The sequence below is a fragment of the Phocoena phocoena genome, chromosome 13 (assembly GCF_963924675.1).
Source record: "Phocoena phocoena chromosome 13, mPhoPho1.1, whole genome shotgun sequence".
NCBI lineage: Eukaryota > Metazoa > Chordata > Mammalia > Artiodactyla > Phocoenidae > Phocoena > Phocoena phocoena.
Genome location: NC_089231.1, coordinates 60,514,806 through 60,534,227, shown reverse-complemented (window position 1 = coordinate 60,534,227; position 19,422 = coordinate 60,514,806). Strand labels below are relative to the sequence as shown.

Genomic DNA, 19,422 nt, shown 5'->3' with positions numbered 1-19,422 from the left:
ATGGCAAGAAGACAAGTCGGACAGGAGCAGTTTCACGAAGAAGCAACAGAAAAGACACTGAAAGACAAGGTGGCTCTGAACTGAGAGCCAACTGGAGCCAAGCTGAGGGGCTCGGGCACCACGCATGGGTCATCACCAAGTCCAAGGCCAGGAAGTGACAACACTGGGGCTAAGAGGAATGAGGGCAGGACCGCGAACAACAGAATGCCAGGCAGGTTTGGACCATTCCCTGCTCTGTGCTGCTGCAGCAGCTGGTGACTTACAGTTCAGTCTCCACACTGAACCGACAAAGAAGAGAGTTTTGTTCATGACGCACTGAACAGATTATCTTGCAAAAACTACTCCAGAGAAATAGCTGTTGACCTGACTCAGCCACAGTTGGGAGGAACGGAAGGGGAGCGGCTATCTGCACACAGGAAGGAGTGAGGCCCGAATAGAGGGCGATTTCAGAGGAAAGAACATGCTGGCGCTGGGACAGTTCTGAGCACTGGAGAGCCACAGCAAGCCTGAACCTCGATGAATAAGAGGGCAGAAGAGGGAGGCCTCGAATGGTCCACAGTAAATTTCAGCATAAATAGCCAAAGGAAATAAAACAAATTAAAAACTTAGGAATTCCTACTCCTGAGGCAAAAGGAGAAATGATGTAAATTTGTAAACATTTAAGAAAGAATACGTATCCCTATTCCTCCTGGTGAACACAGCTAAGAGAAGACAACAGACTGACAGGTAGAGCAAGAAGGCAGACAGGCTAGGGACCTCGGAATCCGAGGACCAACACTGGTCCCTGAGTTTTCTTTTTGTCTCTACATCTCAGACTTACAGCAAAAGAAGCCAGACAGACGGGCGGGCTCAGATAAAAACAACAACAGAAGCCTGCCCTCTCCAGCTGAACGACCAGAAAGGGACAGCTCTGCCAGACAGAAAACTTTCAGATAATAGTGGTCTACTCCAGACAAACACCACAGAAAAGTAATCAGGACAGCATGGCACTGGAGCAAGGACAGACAGACAGGTTAGAAGAACAAAACAGAAAATTCACAGGGACACATGTACACAGTCAACTGGTTGTCAACAAAGGTTCCAAAGGAATTCGGGGGGGAAAGGAAAGTCTTCAACAAGTGGCATGGATAACCATGTGGGGAAGAGAGGTGGTGAGCTCCTCCATCACATCACCCACAAAGTGTAATTCATGATTAACTGCTAAAAACTGTAAAACTTCTAAAATAAAACATATTTTTGAGACCTTGGGAGAAGAATATCCCAGACAGGACCAGAAAGCATTAACTATAAAATTAAAAATTGACAAAGTAGACTTTTTAACAGAAGCAAACACTTCTGCTCATCAAGACACTATGGGGCTTCCCTGGTGGTGCAGTGGTTGAGAGTCCGCCTGCCGATGCAGGGGACACAGGTTCATGCCCCGGTCTGGGAGGATCCCGCATGCCGCGGAATGGCTTGGCCCGTGAGCCATGGCCGCTGGGCCTGCGCGTCCGGAGCTTGTGCTCCACAACGGGAGAGGCCACAACATTGAGAGGCCCGTGTACCGCAAAAAAAAAAAAAAAACACTATGAAGAAAATGAATAGTCAAGGCAAGGACGTGGAGAACAATTTACTGTGTGTATGTGTGTGTCCGTCTGTGTGTATGCACCTCACAAAAGACTTACACCCAGAATATATAAAGAACTCCTACAATTCAACAATAAACAGACAATCCAAAACAAAAATGGGCAAAAGAGTTGAGCAAACAATTTACAAAGGAAAATATATGACTGGTCAATAAGCCCACAAAAAAGCTCCACATCACTAAACATCAAAGAAATGGAAATTAAAACCACAATGAGCTATCAACAGACACCATCTAGAAGGGCTAAGATTCAAACAGAACTACAATTCCTAACATTGGTGAGGATGTGGGGCACTGGAAAGTTAAATATATTGCTGGTGGGAATGTACCATTTAACCACTTTGGAAAAGCATCAATATTTGGCAGCATCTTTTACAGTTGAACCCTTACCATATGATCCAGCAATTCCACTCCTAAGCATTTACCCAAGAGAAACGGAAACATATGTTCATGCACAGACATGATCCAAGTAACTTTATTCATACCAGATAAAAACTAGAAACACCTGCATTTCCAGTAACACTGGATAAACAAACTGTAATATGTTCACACAATGGGATATTAGCGTTTTTTAAAACGAACAAACTACTCATACATAGAAGAGAACATATGAACTTCAAAAGACAGCACACCAGACACGCTAGATTACATAAGGTGCGACTATTTATAGGAAGTTCTGGAACGGGCAAACTCACCTCTGTCAAAAGAATCGAGGCGTGTGGTTGTGGTGATGTGGGGGAGAGGCAGGGACTGAGCACGAAGGAGCGCGAGAGAAGTTTCTGGTTTGATGGCTACGTTCTGTCTCTTGACAGGCATGTGGGCTACATGCACGTATACATCTGTTGAAACTTTTTCTATTGAAACACCACTCTTACATTAGCTTCAGGTGTACCACGGCTTAGACATTTACATCCGTTTGGAAATGAGGACCCTGGTAAGTCTCGTGACCACCTGTCCCCAAAGTCATTTCAATACTATTGACCATATTCCTTATTCTGCATGTTACATCCCTGGAGCTTTTTTTTTTTTTTTTAATAACAGGGGGTTTGTACCTCTAATCCCTTTCACCTATTTCAACCCTCCACCTCCCTCCCTTCTGGCAACCACCCATTTGTTCTCTGTATCTATGAGTCTATTTTCATTTTGTTTTGCTTGTCTTGTTTTTTAGATTCCACATACAAGTGAGATCATACGGTATCTGTCTTTCTCTGTCTGACTTATTTCGCTTAGCATAATGCCCTCTAGATCCACCCAAGCCGTCACATATCACTGAAAATAAATTAATAACATCAATAAAATCCCTCAGATGGGGGGAAAAAAAAAGCTATGGGAGCTATATAGAGATGATCATGAGCCATTAAAAAATATGAACTCTCCTTCTCCAACGTTGCTACTCCCACCCTTACCTTCAGCATCCCACCTCCCCCCACACCCAAAATCACTACAACAGGAATGTCTACTTCCAGTCTTTCTCAACTGAAAGCCTGTGGCTGGTACCTGTGCGAAATCTCTCTCCAGAGAAAACTGAAGATATAAAAGGTTACTTCTGCAATATCTAACAAAAACTATTAAAAGTATACAGCAAAAACCATACATCTAGAATTTTACTTTAGAACCCCCCAAAACTATAACGTTGAAATGAAAATTTTCACATAAAAAGAACAGTTATGACAGTTATAACTGAGGTAAAGCCAAAAAAAAAAAGTGTCATAAAGCTAGACTCAAACTTAATAATTGCTTAAAAACATCCACTCCTTCAAAGAACTAGGATATGCATTGTTCTTAAAAGTCTTTTCTGCTCATGTACCACTATTAATCAGCACACATAATAATAATCATTCACCCATGCAAAGGGACAAAACAATGTAAGTAGGAAAGACAGATTGCTAAATTAAAGTCTCCTGAAATGAGCTTTTGAGAATAACTCCAATGATTTATTAAACTTGATAATTCAACACAGAAAAAGGCCTCATCCAGAAAACCCATAGCTTGCTTAACTAGTTCGCAAATCCAGTATTTATAAACTTTCTTTATTAAATACCAGGCTGTAAGTCACTGGAAGCAGCTTTTCCTCATTTTTACAGTTTTTAAAAATAATCTGTAAATTAAGTCTCTAACCCAAATCTCTACAAGGGAATCCAAACACTGATTCATTAGTACCTCACATACTGAACACTAACCAGCATTAACCTACCATCTGGGAATGTCCAACTTTGTAAGCAGTATTTGCACGCCCAGTACGTTCTTATTCTTCAAATTTTCTCAGAATTAAAGGACAAGAGTGTCCAGATCACAAGGGACCACCCCACACCACACATGAAGAGACCCACGCCAAAGCACATCATGAGGTTTTGGGGTACAGAGGACAGAAGGATGATCCTGAAAGACTCCTGCCGGGCAGGGAAGAGGGCAAGCAACTTACATACAAAGGATCACGATCAACTTGTCAACAAGAACACTGGAAACTTAAAGACAATAAAGGAATATCTTCAAACCTCTGACAAGACAGCTAGTTCCAAGGACCATTCAAGTGCACAGGTAGAATAAAGACGTTCCAGGCACACAGTGGCAAGGACTGTACTCCCCCCGTACACTTGTTCAAGAATCCTGATGCCCTGAAATGAGACCCTGATGGGCAGCAAGGAACCCCATGAAAAGCAGGCCTGTGATCAGCTAGTGACACAGTCCCTGTGACCCAGGGGAAGAAGGGCTCCAAGGACAAAGGGAGTCACAGACATCTGACTGCGGAAAAGAAGAGTAAGACCTGGTAAAGAACCGCTGGAGCTTTTGGAATATATCTGTCATGAGAACAGAGTAAAAAGCAAATAAAAATAAAAGATAACCATTAACTCTAAGAAAAGGGAAAAGGTAGATAAGAAAATGAAATTGTAGTCTACTGCCTGGCTCAGGGTTACACAGTATTTGTGTGATCATCACCATGAAAACGATGGGTGCTGACAGAATCAAACACTGTGCAGGGTAGGATGATGCTGGGGGGCTGGGGGCAGGGGGCCCGGCGAAGGTCTGAGACACCCAAATCCTCATCTACCCTAACACCTAGGTTAACACAAGACATCCAAAATTGCTATCTTCAAAAACAGCAGCTTAAGGATATTATTTAGATAAAGGAAATAAACACCAAAAAAATTAGCTGAAAGGAAAAAACTAAGACCGAGAGGGGTGCAGGAGCAAGGCGGGGAAGAGTGCAAGTCTTTAAACTGGGCTGGGGGTCCCCAAGACCACCCGCAGGGTCGGCAATTCGCTAGATGGACTCACATAAGTCATCACACAGTCATGCTCACAGCTGCGATTTATTACAGAGAAAGGACACAAAGCAAAAAAACAAAGGAAAAGGCACAAGGAATCAGGCACACGCTCCCGGGAGTCCCCGGGCAGTGGAGTCACAGGGACACGTGTGACGCACCGTGTGCTGGGCAGCTCCTCACTCACAGCCCGAGGTCCCCGTGGAGCCCGGTCACACTGGTGTTCTCCGCCGGACGGGTACCGAAATCCCAGACTGCCAGAAAGACAGCAGGTGTTCCGCGTAAACCACACTGTTTTACAAACCACTGAGGCCCAGTAAGCTGCTCTTCTCATTTAGAGACAGTTTTATATGCTCTAGGGAACAGGTATATAAAGAGAAATCCCCATCAAGGGATTTTTCTTAAAACATGAATATTACTATCCAAGAAAAAAAATGTTAAGTTTATAAACCGAGGTGAGACAAATAATCCTTCAGACGAGGCAGATAAGGTTTAGAGGGTTTCCTATCATTCACAGTGAAATCCTCGCCATGCTAATATGTGCGAGGTTTGTGGCGTGTGCCCCGTGATGCAGACCAGTATACACAGTTACAGGACTGAGTAATTTCTCATGCACACTCCCACAGACCAACTGTCAGCCCATTAGGCTGTTACATAATTAGTCCTTTCAAATCTTCCAGCATTTGCTTAGGTCTATACTTCAGTAGAGATTTTACTCTTGGGTTACTGTTTCTTTTCTGTATTCTCCTTATAGATCATCAAACTTAATCTTTATTTTAGTTTCTCCCCTACCCCCAGGGGCTTATCCAAACAAATAAACTTTCAATTAGCATCTCGCATGCCACTCACAGAAATTCACTGAATGACATAGTGATTTAATGTTTTCCACTCAACATTCTTAGTGTCACTGATTAAAACAATATGCCTGAGATAAGATATGTGTGTAAAATCAGTTTAAAAGATGTGAAATTCAGAAGTTCATCATAATGAATACGAACGTATGAATGTCTTTTTAAGGCTGACAATAACTTTTACATGAAAAATTCACAAGTTATTTTAGGACACTGATATAATGCAAAATGTAAAAATCAATGTCCAGATGAAACAGAAATCTAAAGGGCACAGATTATGTCCATTATTTAAGTGAACGTTCAAACTCTGAGGATCAGAATGCCAGGTGCTGGAAAATGAGCAGCCAAAACATACAGGATCTAGCAGCCAGAAATAATCTCACCTGCCTGGGATGAAAGGCTGCAGAGGACACAATCCAGTTCTACATACAGCTGTCCAAATCAAAGAGTATGTATGTGTATTAAGTATGGGGAGAAAAGTCCACATTGCCTTTACACAAAATCAAAGGTGCTATCATCAGCAGTCACTGTAATTCAGAGGACAAAAAAAAAGTTTTCTTATAAAAAAAACAATAAATATCATTTGGTATTATCAGTAAAACAGCACATTTTTAAAGCAATGACATATCCTTTGGCTGGGAGGGAGGGTGGTGTCTTTCCTGCCACATTTCATAATCACAAAATCTATTCTCAAGTAAATAGTAAATTAGAAGTTAACTTGGGGCCGGGGGAGACCAACAAACGTTATTTAATAATTTTTAAAATGCACACCATTGGTTACAACAGAAACTGGGTAAAAGTATCTAGTCCATGGTTCCCAGACAGTGCGCGGAGGCACCCAGAGCACTGTAAGCAAACTCATCCCCGCCACGGGGAGCTTGCATTTGAAGGAAACAGAGCGGTATTCAACATCTGCCAGACACTGTACAAACTACCAGCTAAAAGAAGTTCAGTTTCAACATTAGACTGTGCACATTCCTTTCAACAGCATACCTCTGTGAAGCTGGGTTTTCTGGGGTAGCTATGATTTAAAGAAAAAAAAAAATGGGGGACTTCCCTGGTGGCACAGTGGTTAAGAATCCATGGGTTCGAGCCCTGGTCTGGGAAGATCCCCACATGCCGCAAAGCAACTAAACCCGTGCACCACAACTACTGAGCCTGCACTCTAAAGCCCAAAAGCCACAACTACTGAGCCCGTGTGCCACAATTACTGAAGCCCACGCGCCTCGAGCCTGTGCTCTGCAACGAGAAGCCACCACAATGAGAAGCCCACGCACCACAACGAAGAGTAGCCCCCGCTTTCCCACAACTAGAGAAAGCCCACACGCAGCAACAAAGACCCAATGCGGCCAAAAATAAATAAATAAATAAATTTATTTTTTTAAAAAATCAACATGGAACAAGAAATAAGGGTGGTGCTGTCCAATCTGATTGCAAAGTATTATAAGCTGTGTGGTGTCCAATAGGCACACACAGACCACTAATTTTAGTTATTTAAGAGTGAAATAATTTATTTTCTCTTTCAGCTATCGTGTACTATTTTTTCAAATGGTTACTAAATTGCCAAGCCATAAATACGAATTTAGCTGTGTGGGCCTAACAACGTAATTCAGCAGCCTATTAAGCATTTCCATTAGGCTGACACCAGGTCTAAGAGCAAGATATGTATAAGATGAGGCTGAGATATCGTGTCACAAAAGAAAGATGTTATGAAAGATGCTTGGAATCAAGACAAAAGGACTCAGAAGTCAACTAGAAGAAGCTCCCACTGGCCAAAGATGGGACTATATGAGTGCCAATAAAATTAATAACTGCCATGAACTAAAGTATCAAGTATATTTAAATCCATGAGTTCATAATGATACTCAAAAATAAAATTCAGGCTTCCCTGGTGGCGCAGTGGTTGAGAGTTCGCCTGCTGATGCAGGGGACACGGGTTCGTGCCCCAGTCTGGGAAGATCCCACATGCCGCGGAGCAGCTGGGCCCATAAGCCATGGCCGCTGAGCCTGCGCGTCCGGAGCCTGTGCTCCGCAACGGGAGAGGCCACAACAGTGAGAGGCCCACTGACCACAAAAAAAAAATACTAAAATAAAATAAAATAAAATTCATTGGTCACTTTGGAGGATGCTAGAGAACCATGTAATTATTTGGAATAACTGGTAAATAGAGGGGGGGGAAGCATTTATTTTATCCTGAATCTGCTATACAAAGTGTTGTTCAGTGAAGTTTCTTTTTATCAAAATCTTCCATCTAATAAAGAAAGAAATAAAAGACTGTCACCACTTAATAAGCAATTTAAAAATAGATACTGGCAATGATCAATGACTGCTAATAACACAGACAAAAAAGAGAGAAAATCACACCAGCCTCACAAAAATAAACTAATGAAAACTTAATCTGATTAAGCCTCAAAATCTGGGGATATGCAATTTAGTTTCTTTAGTTAATACCAAAGAAAAAGAGAGGGGAAGGAGGAAGAGTGGGGGGATGAATTTAAAAATTAAGAGACTTAAGACCAAAAATGAGAAGACAAGCCACAGACTGGGAGAAAATATTTGTAAAAGATATACCTGATATAGGACTATTATCCAAAATGCACAAAGAACTCTTATAACTCAACAATAAGAAAACAAGCTAATTGAAGACACCTCACCAAAAAAAGATATACAAATGATAAGCATATGAAAAGATGCTCCATATCATATATCACTGGGGAATTACAAACTAAAACAACAATGAATGTGACTAAAATAAATCTAATTTTTTAAAAATTATTTAAAAAAAATTTTTTGTAACTATGTGTGGTGACAGATGTTAACTAGGCTTATTGTGGTGATCATTTCACAATATATACAAATATCAAATAATTATGTTGCACACCTGAAACTAATATAATGTTACATGTCAATTATACCTCAAATTTTTAAAAAAATGACCTAAGGAAAGAAATAAGATACCACTATACATCTATTAGAATGACCAAAATTCAAAACGCTGACAACAGCAAGCACTGGCGAGGATGTGGCACAACAGGAACTCTTATCAGTGCTGGTGGGAATGCAGAACGGTGCAGTCACTTAGGAAGACAGCTTGGCAGTTTCTTACAAAACTAAATATACTCCTTCCATACAATTCAGCAATCATGTCCTTGGTGACTTTGGTATTTGCCCAAGGAGTTGAGAACTTATGTCCTTACAAAAACCTGCACATGGATGTTGGCAGCAGCTAACTTACAGAAGTACGTTTATTCATAATTGCCAAAACTTGGAAGCAACCGAGATGTCTTTTGGTAGGTAAATGGATAAATAAATAAAACTGTGCTAGAATCCAAACAATGGAATATTATTCCGCACTAAAAAGAAATGAGCTCTCAAGCCATGAAAAGACATGGAGGAAACTTAAATGCCTATCACTAAGTGAAAGAAGCCAGTCTGAAAAGGCTCCATAACAGATGATTCCAATTGCATGACATTCTGGAAAAAGCAGAACTATGGAGAGAACAAAAACATCAATGGTTGCTAAGGGCTGGGGGAGAAGGGGGAGAGAAGGATGAACAGGCAGAGCACAGAAGATTTTTAGGGCAGTGAAAATACTGTATGATACCACAGTGATGGATACATGTTGTTATAAATCTGCCCAAACCCATAGAGTGTACAACACCAAGAGTGAACTGTAATGTAAACTATGGCCTTTGGGTGGCAATGCATGTCAATGTCAGGTCCTCACTTGTAACAAACGTCCCATCTGGTGGGGGATGCTGATAACGGGAGAGGCTGTCCGCGTGTGAGGCTGGGGGCATATGGGAAATCTCTATACCTTCCTCTCAATTTTGCTGTGACCCCAAAACTGCTCTAAAAAAATTAAGTCTGAATTTAAAAAAAAAAGTAACCTGAGGAAGCAAAATCTGATGTCATAATATGCTCATTTTCTTAAAATGCTAAGCTTAGCTGAAAAATGTAGCATGGTTATCTGCTGCTTTTTAATTGCTTGTTACCATTCTAGGGGGATAACAAAATGGACTTCAGTGAGCTTTTTCTTCATTTTTATATTCACACTTTCTTCTCCCATAGTTTTCCACAGAAAGTCAAAGTTCTTTTTTTTTTTTTTGGCCATGCCACGCGGCTTCTGAGATCTCAGTTCCCCCACCAGGGACAGAACCCGGGCCATGGCAGTGAGAGCCTGGAATCCTAACCACTAGGCCACCAGGAAACTCCCTAGAAAGTCAAAGTTCTTGATTCGCTATTTCTACTTTGGAAGGAAAAACTGAAAATTGCTAACATCTTAAAATTACAGCTTCAATTTATGAGATTTCCTTTAAAAGCTTTCTTCCCAGTGGGGGGGAGGGGAGCTTTCTTCCCTCATCTCCCTCTCCCTCCTTTTTCTCAATAGTACTTATCCAAATATATGTATCTAAAGGCACCTATCACTGGCAGGTTGGCGAAAGAGCTTATTCATAAAAAGATTAAGGAGAAAGTCCCAATCACACAAAAACACTGTTTTTATAACTGAAAAACACACCTCATTTTTAAACAATGGCAATGGCATGCACTTTTATTCTCAACCTGTCACAATATCTGGCTTTCAATTTGTAGTGCTTTTGAATTAATTTAACCTTCAATTGGGAATGAAGGGTCATGCTTCATTACATCAAGGTATCAGCTCTGAAGCAATTCCAAATGAGTTCTACTAGCATTTTTGTTTTTAGTTACCTTTTAGGCAAAAGCTTCATATTTAAATATCTGTACAACATTTCAAGGTGATCAGTTTGAAGGGCTTCACTCAAACTGATCAAATGTAAAGAAACAGACCTAGTGCCTGGTACACAGTAAGCACTCAACAAATAAACGCCTTGTTCCACAATTTACATCATGACTGTTTAGAACAGAATGTATACATGTTTACACATTCTTTGCCTGTATGTGTATAAAACATCTCTGGAAGAATATACAAGAAAATATTAAGGTGTGGTCTCTTCAGTGGTATGTTTAATGGCTGAGGAAAACACAATCATATTATTTCCATCTCACCCAGGCCCCCATTCCTCAGTAAAGAAACTGGGAGATACCCTGTTGGAGAGAGAATACAGTAAACAGGAAGTAATACAGCACAGTCGTAGGCTTGACTAAGTACCATCACCCTTCATAGGCTGGGTTTCCTTATCTGTAAATACTGACATCTACCTGGCATGGCACTGCCAAGATTAAACAAAATGGTATTCCTGGTACTCAGTAAGTAGCGATAATAATTATTAATCAATATTTAACTTTGCTATTAACTATACAAAACACTATAAAAATATCTGGACAAAACTTGAGATTTTATAAACTATATCCTCCCCCACCCCATAAAAGTGTGAAAAAGGAAGAGTTTTACTGCTTTTTCCTTCCTTGACTCCCATTTTAAAAGACCTTCACAAAATCGTAAGCACATTTTAAAAAACACCATAAACAAATGTAAGAAGCCAAGAAGAAACTTAGAGAAAAAATACTGGCACTAGACATGACAAATACTTTTCAAAATTAATTTTTAAAAAAGAAAAACGGTTGAGGATTTGAACATGAAGCACACAAATACTTTTAAAATGAAAAAACAGGGAATTTAAAAGATGCTCTTTTTCACCCACCAATTTTCTAAAGATGAACAAGTTTGATACCCAACAATGGGAGGGTGTGAAGAAAGAGACACATTCACACGATACTGGTAAAAGTGTAAACTGTTACATTTAGAAGGACAATTTAGCAACACCTACCAAAAATTAATATTCTGACCTAAGGTTAAAACCTTAGCTCCCCTTCCCTGGTGGCGCAGTGGTTGAGAGTCTGCCTGCCAATGCAGGGGACACAGGTTCGAGCCCTGGTCTGGGAGGATGCCACATGCCGCAGAGCAACTGGGCCCGTGAGCCACAACTACTGAGCCTGCACTCCGCAACGAGAGGCCGCGACAGTGAGAGGCTCGCACACTGCGATGAAGAGTGGCCCCCGCTCGCCGCAACTAAAGAAAGCCCTCACACAGAAACGAAGACCCAACACAGCCAAAAATAAATAAATAAATAATTTTTTAAAACCTTAGCCCCCAAATACACAAAAGTAAGCAAAGCACTGTTTATGATCGCCAAAAAACCTTTATTATGTTACATCTCTACAAGCACCTCAAATTCCTTAGAAAAAAAGCAAAGAACAGAGAAAGAGAAAATACTAACCCAACTATATGCTGTCTACAAAAAATTCACTTGAACTATAGTGACAGAGGCAGCCTAAAAATAAATGGAGTACTAAATAAACAGATGGAGTGACGTAAAACGACAGCTTAAGGAACTCCAAAAGTTGCACCCCTCCATAAAAGCACCTAAACTTGGTCAGAAGCAACTTTTTCACAACACTGGAAACTAAGCAAAAGCTTGCAGCAATCCAGGGAGCACTTATTCAAGAAAAACAGCTGAATCTTGCTTAAGAACATAGAACTTTGTGGTATTTAACTTTCTCTAGTCCTATCCTGGGCTTCCCAGATCAGTGGCACCCTTGAAACTAACAGCCCACATTCCCAGCACTGGTTCAGCAGAACAAACCTCATTTGCAAACAAACTGAAATTATTATTCCAGGCTCCCTGGAAGACCTACCTGCTGAAAAGGCTTGCTTTATCTCACCTAAATGCTGCTAACTCAGAACCACCACCACCACCACCACCACCACCCCCCGGGGTAAGGCCACTAGGGGGCTGGCAGAGGTTTTAGCTGCTACCACCTGAAGCATCAGGTAACAGCTGGGACAAACACTAAGACCAAAACCTTGAGAGGTGTTTTGGGGAACAAGGACCTTGAACAGCTTCAACAAATTCCTGGAAATCTAGGAGAAACGTGTGCGCGCAGGTCTATGTATGCTCAGGAGTTTTGCCAGACGAAGAATTCTTGGTTAGCAGTTTTTTTCTTTCAATACTTTGACTATGTTATCCCACTGCCTTCTGGCTTCTACCGTTTCTCATGAGAGGGCAGCTGATAATGATATTGAGAATCCCCTGTATGTGATGAGTCACTTCTCTCTTGCTACTTTGAAGATTCTCTCCTTGTCTTTAAACTAGTTGATGTGTCTCCGGTGGATCTCACTGAGTTTATCCTACTAGAGAAAGCCCTCCACCCTCACCTCTGGATGACCTTGACCTCTGTACAAACAGGAAATGAAAGCTAAGACAGAGTTGTAAAGTGGTTGAGTACTGAAGGTACACCCCCAAGAGATGCACAGCACCCCTCTGAAAATATCGGGAGATGTTTTTGGTACTAAATGTTTAAGGAAATCTCTGTCCAATCATTAGCTGAAGCCTCTGTTCTGTTAGCTTACTGGTCAGCTAAAGACTGGTCATTAGCTGCCAAAAGAATAAAACAGGAATAAATGTAACCAAGGAGGTGAAAGAGGCATACACTGCTAACTACAAAACACTGCTGAGAGAAATTAAAGTAGACCTAAATAAACCCCTTTTTAATGGATTGAAAGATTCAGTATCATTAAGACAACAATGTATTGCTGTAACTCAAAGTGATCTATAGATTCACGGCAAAATTTCAACAGCCTTTTTCGCAGAAATGGAAATCTGATCCTCAGTTTAATATGGAATTGCAACAGGCCCTGAATAGCCACAAAAAAATAACGAAGGAGAACAAAGTTAGAAGACTCACACTTCCTGATTTCAAAAGGTACTACAAAAGTAGCATAACCAAAGCAACGTGGTACTGGCATTAGGATAAATATATAGACCTATACAGTCGATCTGAAGAGTCTAGAAATAAACCCAAACATCTACGGTCCATTGATTTTCAACAAGGGTGTCAAGACTATTCAATGGGGAAAGAATGGTCACTTCAACAGATGGGAATGGGATAATTAAATTTCCACACACAAAAAATGGACCCAATCTCAGGCCATATGCAAAAATTCACTCAAAATGAATCAACATCTAAATATAAGAACTGAAACCTAAACTAAGGTTTTAGAACTAAGAACTAAATATAAGAATAAAACTCCTAGAAGAAAGCATAGTGTAAATCTTCAAGCCCTTGGATTTGGCAATGGATTCTTAGATATGATAACAAAATCATGAGTAACAAAAGAAAAAATAAATTGTACTTCATCAAAATTTAAAACCTTTGCCTTGGGCATTAACAAGAAAGTAAAAAGACTACCCAGAGAATGGAAGAAAGTATTTGCATATCATATATACTGATAAGGGTCCAGCATCCAGAATATGTAAAGGAACATTTACAACTCAAGAACAAGAAGATAAACAACCCAATGTTAAAATAGGCAAAGGACATGAATAACTATTTCTCCAAAGAAGATATACAAATGGCCAATAAGCAGATGAAAAGATATTCAACACCATCAGCCACCAGGGAAACTCAGATCAAACCCACAATGAGATACCAATTCACACCTACCAGTATAGCTAAAATTTTTAAAACCAGAAAATAACAAGTGTTGGTGAGGATATGGAGAAATCAGAGTCCTTACACTGGACAGTGAAATGGTGCAGCTGCTTTGGGAAACAGTTTGGCAGTTCCTCATACTGTTCAATATAAAAGTCACCACATGACCCGGCAATTCTACTCCTAGGTATATACCCAGGAACAATGAAAATATATTTCTACACGAAAACTTGCACATTCACACTAGGAATATTCATAATGGCCACAAAGTAAATAACAACTTAAATGTTCATCAATGGATGAACAGATAAACAAAATGTGGTGTGACCAGACAGTGGAATATTACTCAGCAATAAAAAGGAATGGAGTACCGACACCTGCTACAGTATAGACGGACCTTGAAAACATGATGCTGAGTAAAGAAAGTCGGTCACAAATGATTACATACATGATTCCATGTACATGAAATGTCCAGAACAGGCAAAACCACAGAAACAGAAAGTAGATTAGTGGTTCTAGTGAGTGGAAGCAGGGGGAATGGTGAATGGCTGACAGTGAAGAAGAGGGGTAATGAAAAGGTTCTAAAACTGATCGTAGAGGTGGTTGCACAACTCTGAACACACGAAAAACCACTGAATTGTTGTGCACTTTAAAAGGATCAATTTTATGTTATGTGAATATCTCAATAAAGCTGTCATAAGAAAAGCAGGCTCAAGTCTTTGCCAAGTTAAAACTCCCTTCTTAACCCTTTATTACCCTCTGCTAACACTTCTTTCTATTCTTCCCTTCACAGCTAAGATTTGTTTATTCTTGAAATAACCTACATTTGCTTTCTCCACTTTCTGACCTCCCATTAACTCAACTCAAACTTAGCTCCCTCCCCAAATGGTAGCATTAAGTAGGATGCTAAGAAACTGCTCTCACTTAGTTATCAAATTCAACAGACTCCTAAAAATCCATGTTTCACTCGAGTTCTCAAAGCATTTGAAATACAGCTTCCTTTATTCTTATTTTTTCTGGAGAGGCAGTTGTGAAGTATAGCTTCCTTTTGAAATGATCCCATTTGGGCTTCTACAACATGTCCTCATGATTTCTCAGCGTTTCTCAACACATAGGAATTTCCCTTTCCAGTTCTTCTTCTCTCTGGCTTCAAATGCTATTGCCCTCCATGGCCTATTTCCAGGACCATTCTCCATCAGTAAACTCTTCCTATGCCGTGTTACCTAAATCAAAGGCTTCAGGAACCACCTGTAAGATAGCTTGATGACTCTCCTATCAAGATCTTTCTCTTGTGCTCCAAACCCACACACAAGCACTTCCACCTGGATGTTTTACAGATAACTCCTACTCAGTGTATCCAAAAGCTAAAATACTGTTCCTCCCCAGATTTGCTCCTCTTCCTGAATTCCCTGTCTCAGCATACTTTACTGTTTGTTGTCTATTCAATCACCTAAGTTAAAATCCAAGTCATCTTATCCTACTATTTCTCTCACTCCTCAAATCCAAGTGTTACTGAACCCTATTAATTCGGCCTCCTAAATATTTGTGCTATTAACTTATTCCTCTGCATCTCCACTGATTCTACCTTAGATTAGGCCCTTACCTGTCACCTCAATTATTACAAAAACTCCTCACCAGTCTTCCTGCATCCTCCTTGTTGTCCCTCCATCCCTTCTGAAATCTATACTCTACGATAACCAGAATGGTCTTTCTAAAATGAAAACCTTATCATGACTCTTTCCTGGTTAAAATCCGTAAGCTCTCTTATTATCTAAAGGAAAAGCCCTCGAGAATCCTCAGAATGGCACAAAGTACTTGAGGACTGATCTGTGCACCCTCATCGTATGCTACTTACCCTGTAAGCCCAATGCTACAGCTGCAGAGAACAACTTCCCGTTCTTGCAATGCTCTCTCTCCTCCTGTCCAACTTTCCCTTGGCCTTCCTTTCCTTTCCCAAGATTTCTGCCTCAGTCATGCCTAAACCTTCTTCGAGTTCAAGGACATAAAGTATAAAGCACCTAATACAATGCTTGACACACAGCAAGGAGTTACAATGGGTTGAGAGGCTTAGACCTCTTCTTCATCCTGTCTCAGTGACTCTTGTCTGCTTCGAGGTTAGGCTGACTTACGTCACCTGTCTACAAGACTACTCCTAATTTGGTCTCTGCCTACTCCCCAGTTTCACATCTTGCCACCACCCTCGGCCCTCGTCAGCCGTACCTGCAGATCCTACAACTCACTCTGTTCGGACTCCCGCGCTCTTCTCACACTGCTCCTTCCGCCTAAATGCCCATCCTTTCTAAGCCTGTATACTCACTGCTCTCATCCTCTCCCATACGCTTTTCCTGACCACTGCCCCTTGCTCAGTCTCTCCTCCTCTTCCCTCAAGACACAGACCACTGCCTCCTTTGAACACCCACTGCACTCCCCGTCCTTCCTCCGCTCAAAGCAACCTTAAAAACATATTGTACTTGTGGAAGTTCAAGTAAGTGAGAAAGTCTTACCACCCTGAAGGCAGGGGCACTGCCTCATGCATCTGTAAGTCTCCACAGTACCTGCTACACAGAAATTACACTAAATGACCTGCATTTTCCCTTTTTCCCTCTACATATACTAACCTAAGTTCCTATCAGACATTTTCGTTCAAAAAAGAAAGAACATACTTTGGGGTTACATTCTGGGCCCAACCTCTCCTTGCCAAGCAAACACCTGTACAAATTAAAGTTAATATGCACTTTCTGATACCACTTCTGTGTTTTCTAAAGTAGGGGAGAAATGGTCCCTGGAAGATCTAAAATGAGAAATACTATTTTAAAGAGACAGTAAATTATGTCGCATAGCTTCAAGTCAAGATACTCTGTTTAAAGAATTATTTCCCAACGGTCACTGTTAAACTAGCCCACCTCGCTTACATCTATGGGTCACTTTGAAAAGTGGAAACCCTTCTACTAACTTCCTTCCTACCTCTACTACTTGCCAATACAGTTTACGGCAATTACTCATTCTCAGGAAGATACTCAGAAAGGAATTATCAAGTCACCAAGATAATTCGGAAGGCAGAAAGTGAAGTTACCTTTCTCATTCCCAGATCCACTTATTCATTTAGAAGCGCTACCTCCGTGGCCAGCAAACCACAGGTGGGCCTGTTCCTCATCATCGCTACTTGAATATTGTGTGAACTACCGCCCAGCATGATGGACTGCCACCCAAAGTACTGCAGCGCGGGGACAAGCCCGCTCCACCCAACAGAACGTCGAGTGAAAGCTCTCCTAATGAGGCTCGTCGGTGTGTTAACTCAGCGTCCAAACGACGGTATTTGCACCTGCACGTTCAAAACCCCTCGAGTTAACATTTTAATTATTTTCAAGCATTCGATCAGGCCTTAGAGGAAAGATGCTCTGCTTGCTCAAGACGGAGGCTCTGGAGTCATGAATCCCCAAACCTGAAGCAGCATAAGGACTTCAGGTAAGGCTGAGGTGTGGGATATCTGGCGAAACCTGTTTCACTCTCACAACGATAAACACGCACACACACGCACCCAGCTGACCTCCATAAGAGCCTTTGGGCGCCAGCCCGCTTGACAAGGAGTTGTGAAAAGAATTCCCAACTCGGCTCTGCCGATGCCCTCGCAGCACCCAGGAGCCCCGCCGCTTCCACGAGCCCTCCCTCCTCACCGGGCGCGCACCGGAGACCCGTCAGCATCCCGGCCGCGATTATGTAAAAGACCGAGTCCCTCTCCCCCGTCCGAGGCCCGGGCCCCGGGTAGGGCCCGGCTCCCCACCCTCCCCGCCCAGACCCAAGAGCCGCGACCAGCGAGCGGGAGAAACGGGCAGGGCGGGCCGGAGCCGCGGACAAGCCGCCAGAACCAGCCGCCCCCGGCAGCCACGCCCCCGCCCAGCCGCCCCGCGAGAGCCCGGCCTCGCAACCGCCTGACAGACGCCACGGGAAGGCGCGCGGACGGCTTCGGACAGCGGGGCCCCGCCGCGACCCCCGCCCGCCCCGCCGCCCGCCACTGACCTGCGCCGCCGCCTCGCGACCGCCCGCCGCCGCGGCCGCCTTCTGCGCTGCGCCCCCGGCCGGCCTCGGGCGCCCCATTCCCACCCCGCCCCAGCCTCCGCCTGTTTACAATGATTGGGACAGAACCGGGCGAGCCGGCCCAGAGCGCACGCGCACTCCCTCCTCCCGCTGCACCCTGCTTCCCGGGTCCTCCTCTCGGCGCTGACGGCCGGGGCCGTCCAGGGCCGGCGCCCTGTGCCCCCGCGCAGGGCATGCTGGGATGGGTAGTCCTCGGAAACCCAGCGCCCAGTCCGCAGGCGGCCCTCCGCCGGGAGCCGCACTACAACACCCAGGAAGCATGGCGCCTGCCCGGCCGAGGGGCCAACTGGGGAGACCCGGGAGCGCGCGAGAGAACGCGCCGCGCCAGAGCTCCGCCGGCGCCTGCGCAGTTTCTGGTGGTCGGGGGCCGGGAGGACGCGCGCTTACCGCGCGAGCTCCGCGAGGACCGTTGGGAGCAGAGCCGGTCGAGGTCCAGAGAAGGGCAGACGCAGTCCTGTCCACGCTCCGGGCAGCCTGTTCCCCAGCTACGGAGGCGCAGACCTTCTGCACCGCGGGCTTCAGCCCTAACCAGTTAAACCGGCCCGGAGGCCGGCCCAGCCGCCGCTGGGTGGGGCTCTCCGTGGCCCGGGGGCTGGGAGGGGAGTCTGGCTTGGGGTGGGGACTTTTGCTGGGGGCTTGGATGCAGGAAGCGCCGTGGGCTTCCGAGGAGAAACTTGTCTAGAACTCTGTATCGGGACTGGCCTCAGCGTTCCTAAAATGGGTGTCGACGAGGACCTCCCTTGGTCCTTGCGGCGCAGCGGGGTCCCCACCATGTACCGAGGAGGTCCTGAATCAGAGCCGCCCTCTGCACGGGTAGCTTGCAGACAGAACTGGATCTAGAGGAAGATGGAAATGACCGCATTTCCCTTCACAAAGGCTTCAAGAATTGTCCTGCTAATGCATGGCTGGAAATCAGGGGTCTTTTTACGTGTTCTTGTCTCATGAAGTTTGGCAGTTTTATTAGGGGGATGATAAGATTGGGGATGGATGGGCCTTCCCAATCACTTCCATTCCTGCGTGCGATACTCTCTTTACAACTTCATTACATGTTTAGACTGACCTCTACTCCATCCTGCCCAGTTCCTCCCAAAGCAGCCTGCCTCCAGTCTGACAATAGGTCTCTCCCTTGTACCCTGCATTTCTTATTCGGTCAAGTTCAGCCCCCTCCGCCTGA

General features: G+C 43.4%; 1 protein-coding gene across 1 annotated transcript in view; it reads right to left on the bottom strand.

Moving 5' to 3' along the window:
• Positions 1–18,537, bottom strand: part of RALBP1 (ralA binding protein 1) — a 43,823-nt gene extending 25,286 nt beyond the window's left edge. Inside the window, exons 1-2 of the mRNA XM_065890046.1 lie at positions 18,142–18,537; positions 6,732–6,759 (exon numbers count right to left, since the gene is read on the bottom strand). The gene's annotated coding sequence lies outside the window, so the exon portion shown is untranslated. The remainder of the gene's footprint in view (positions 1–6,731; positions 6,760–18,141) is intronic.
• Between the last annotated feature and the right edge of the window lie 885 nt (positions 18,538–19,422).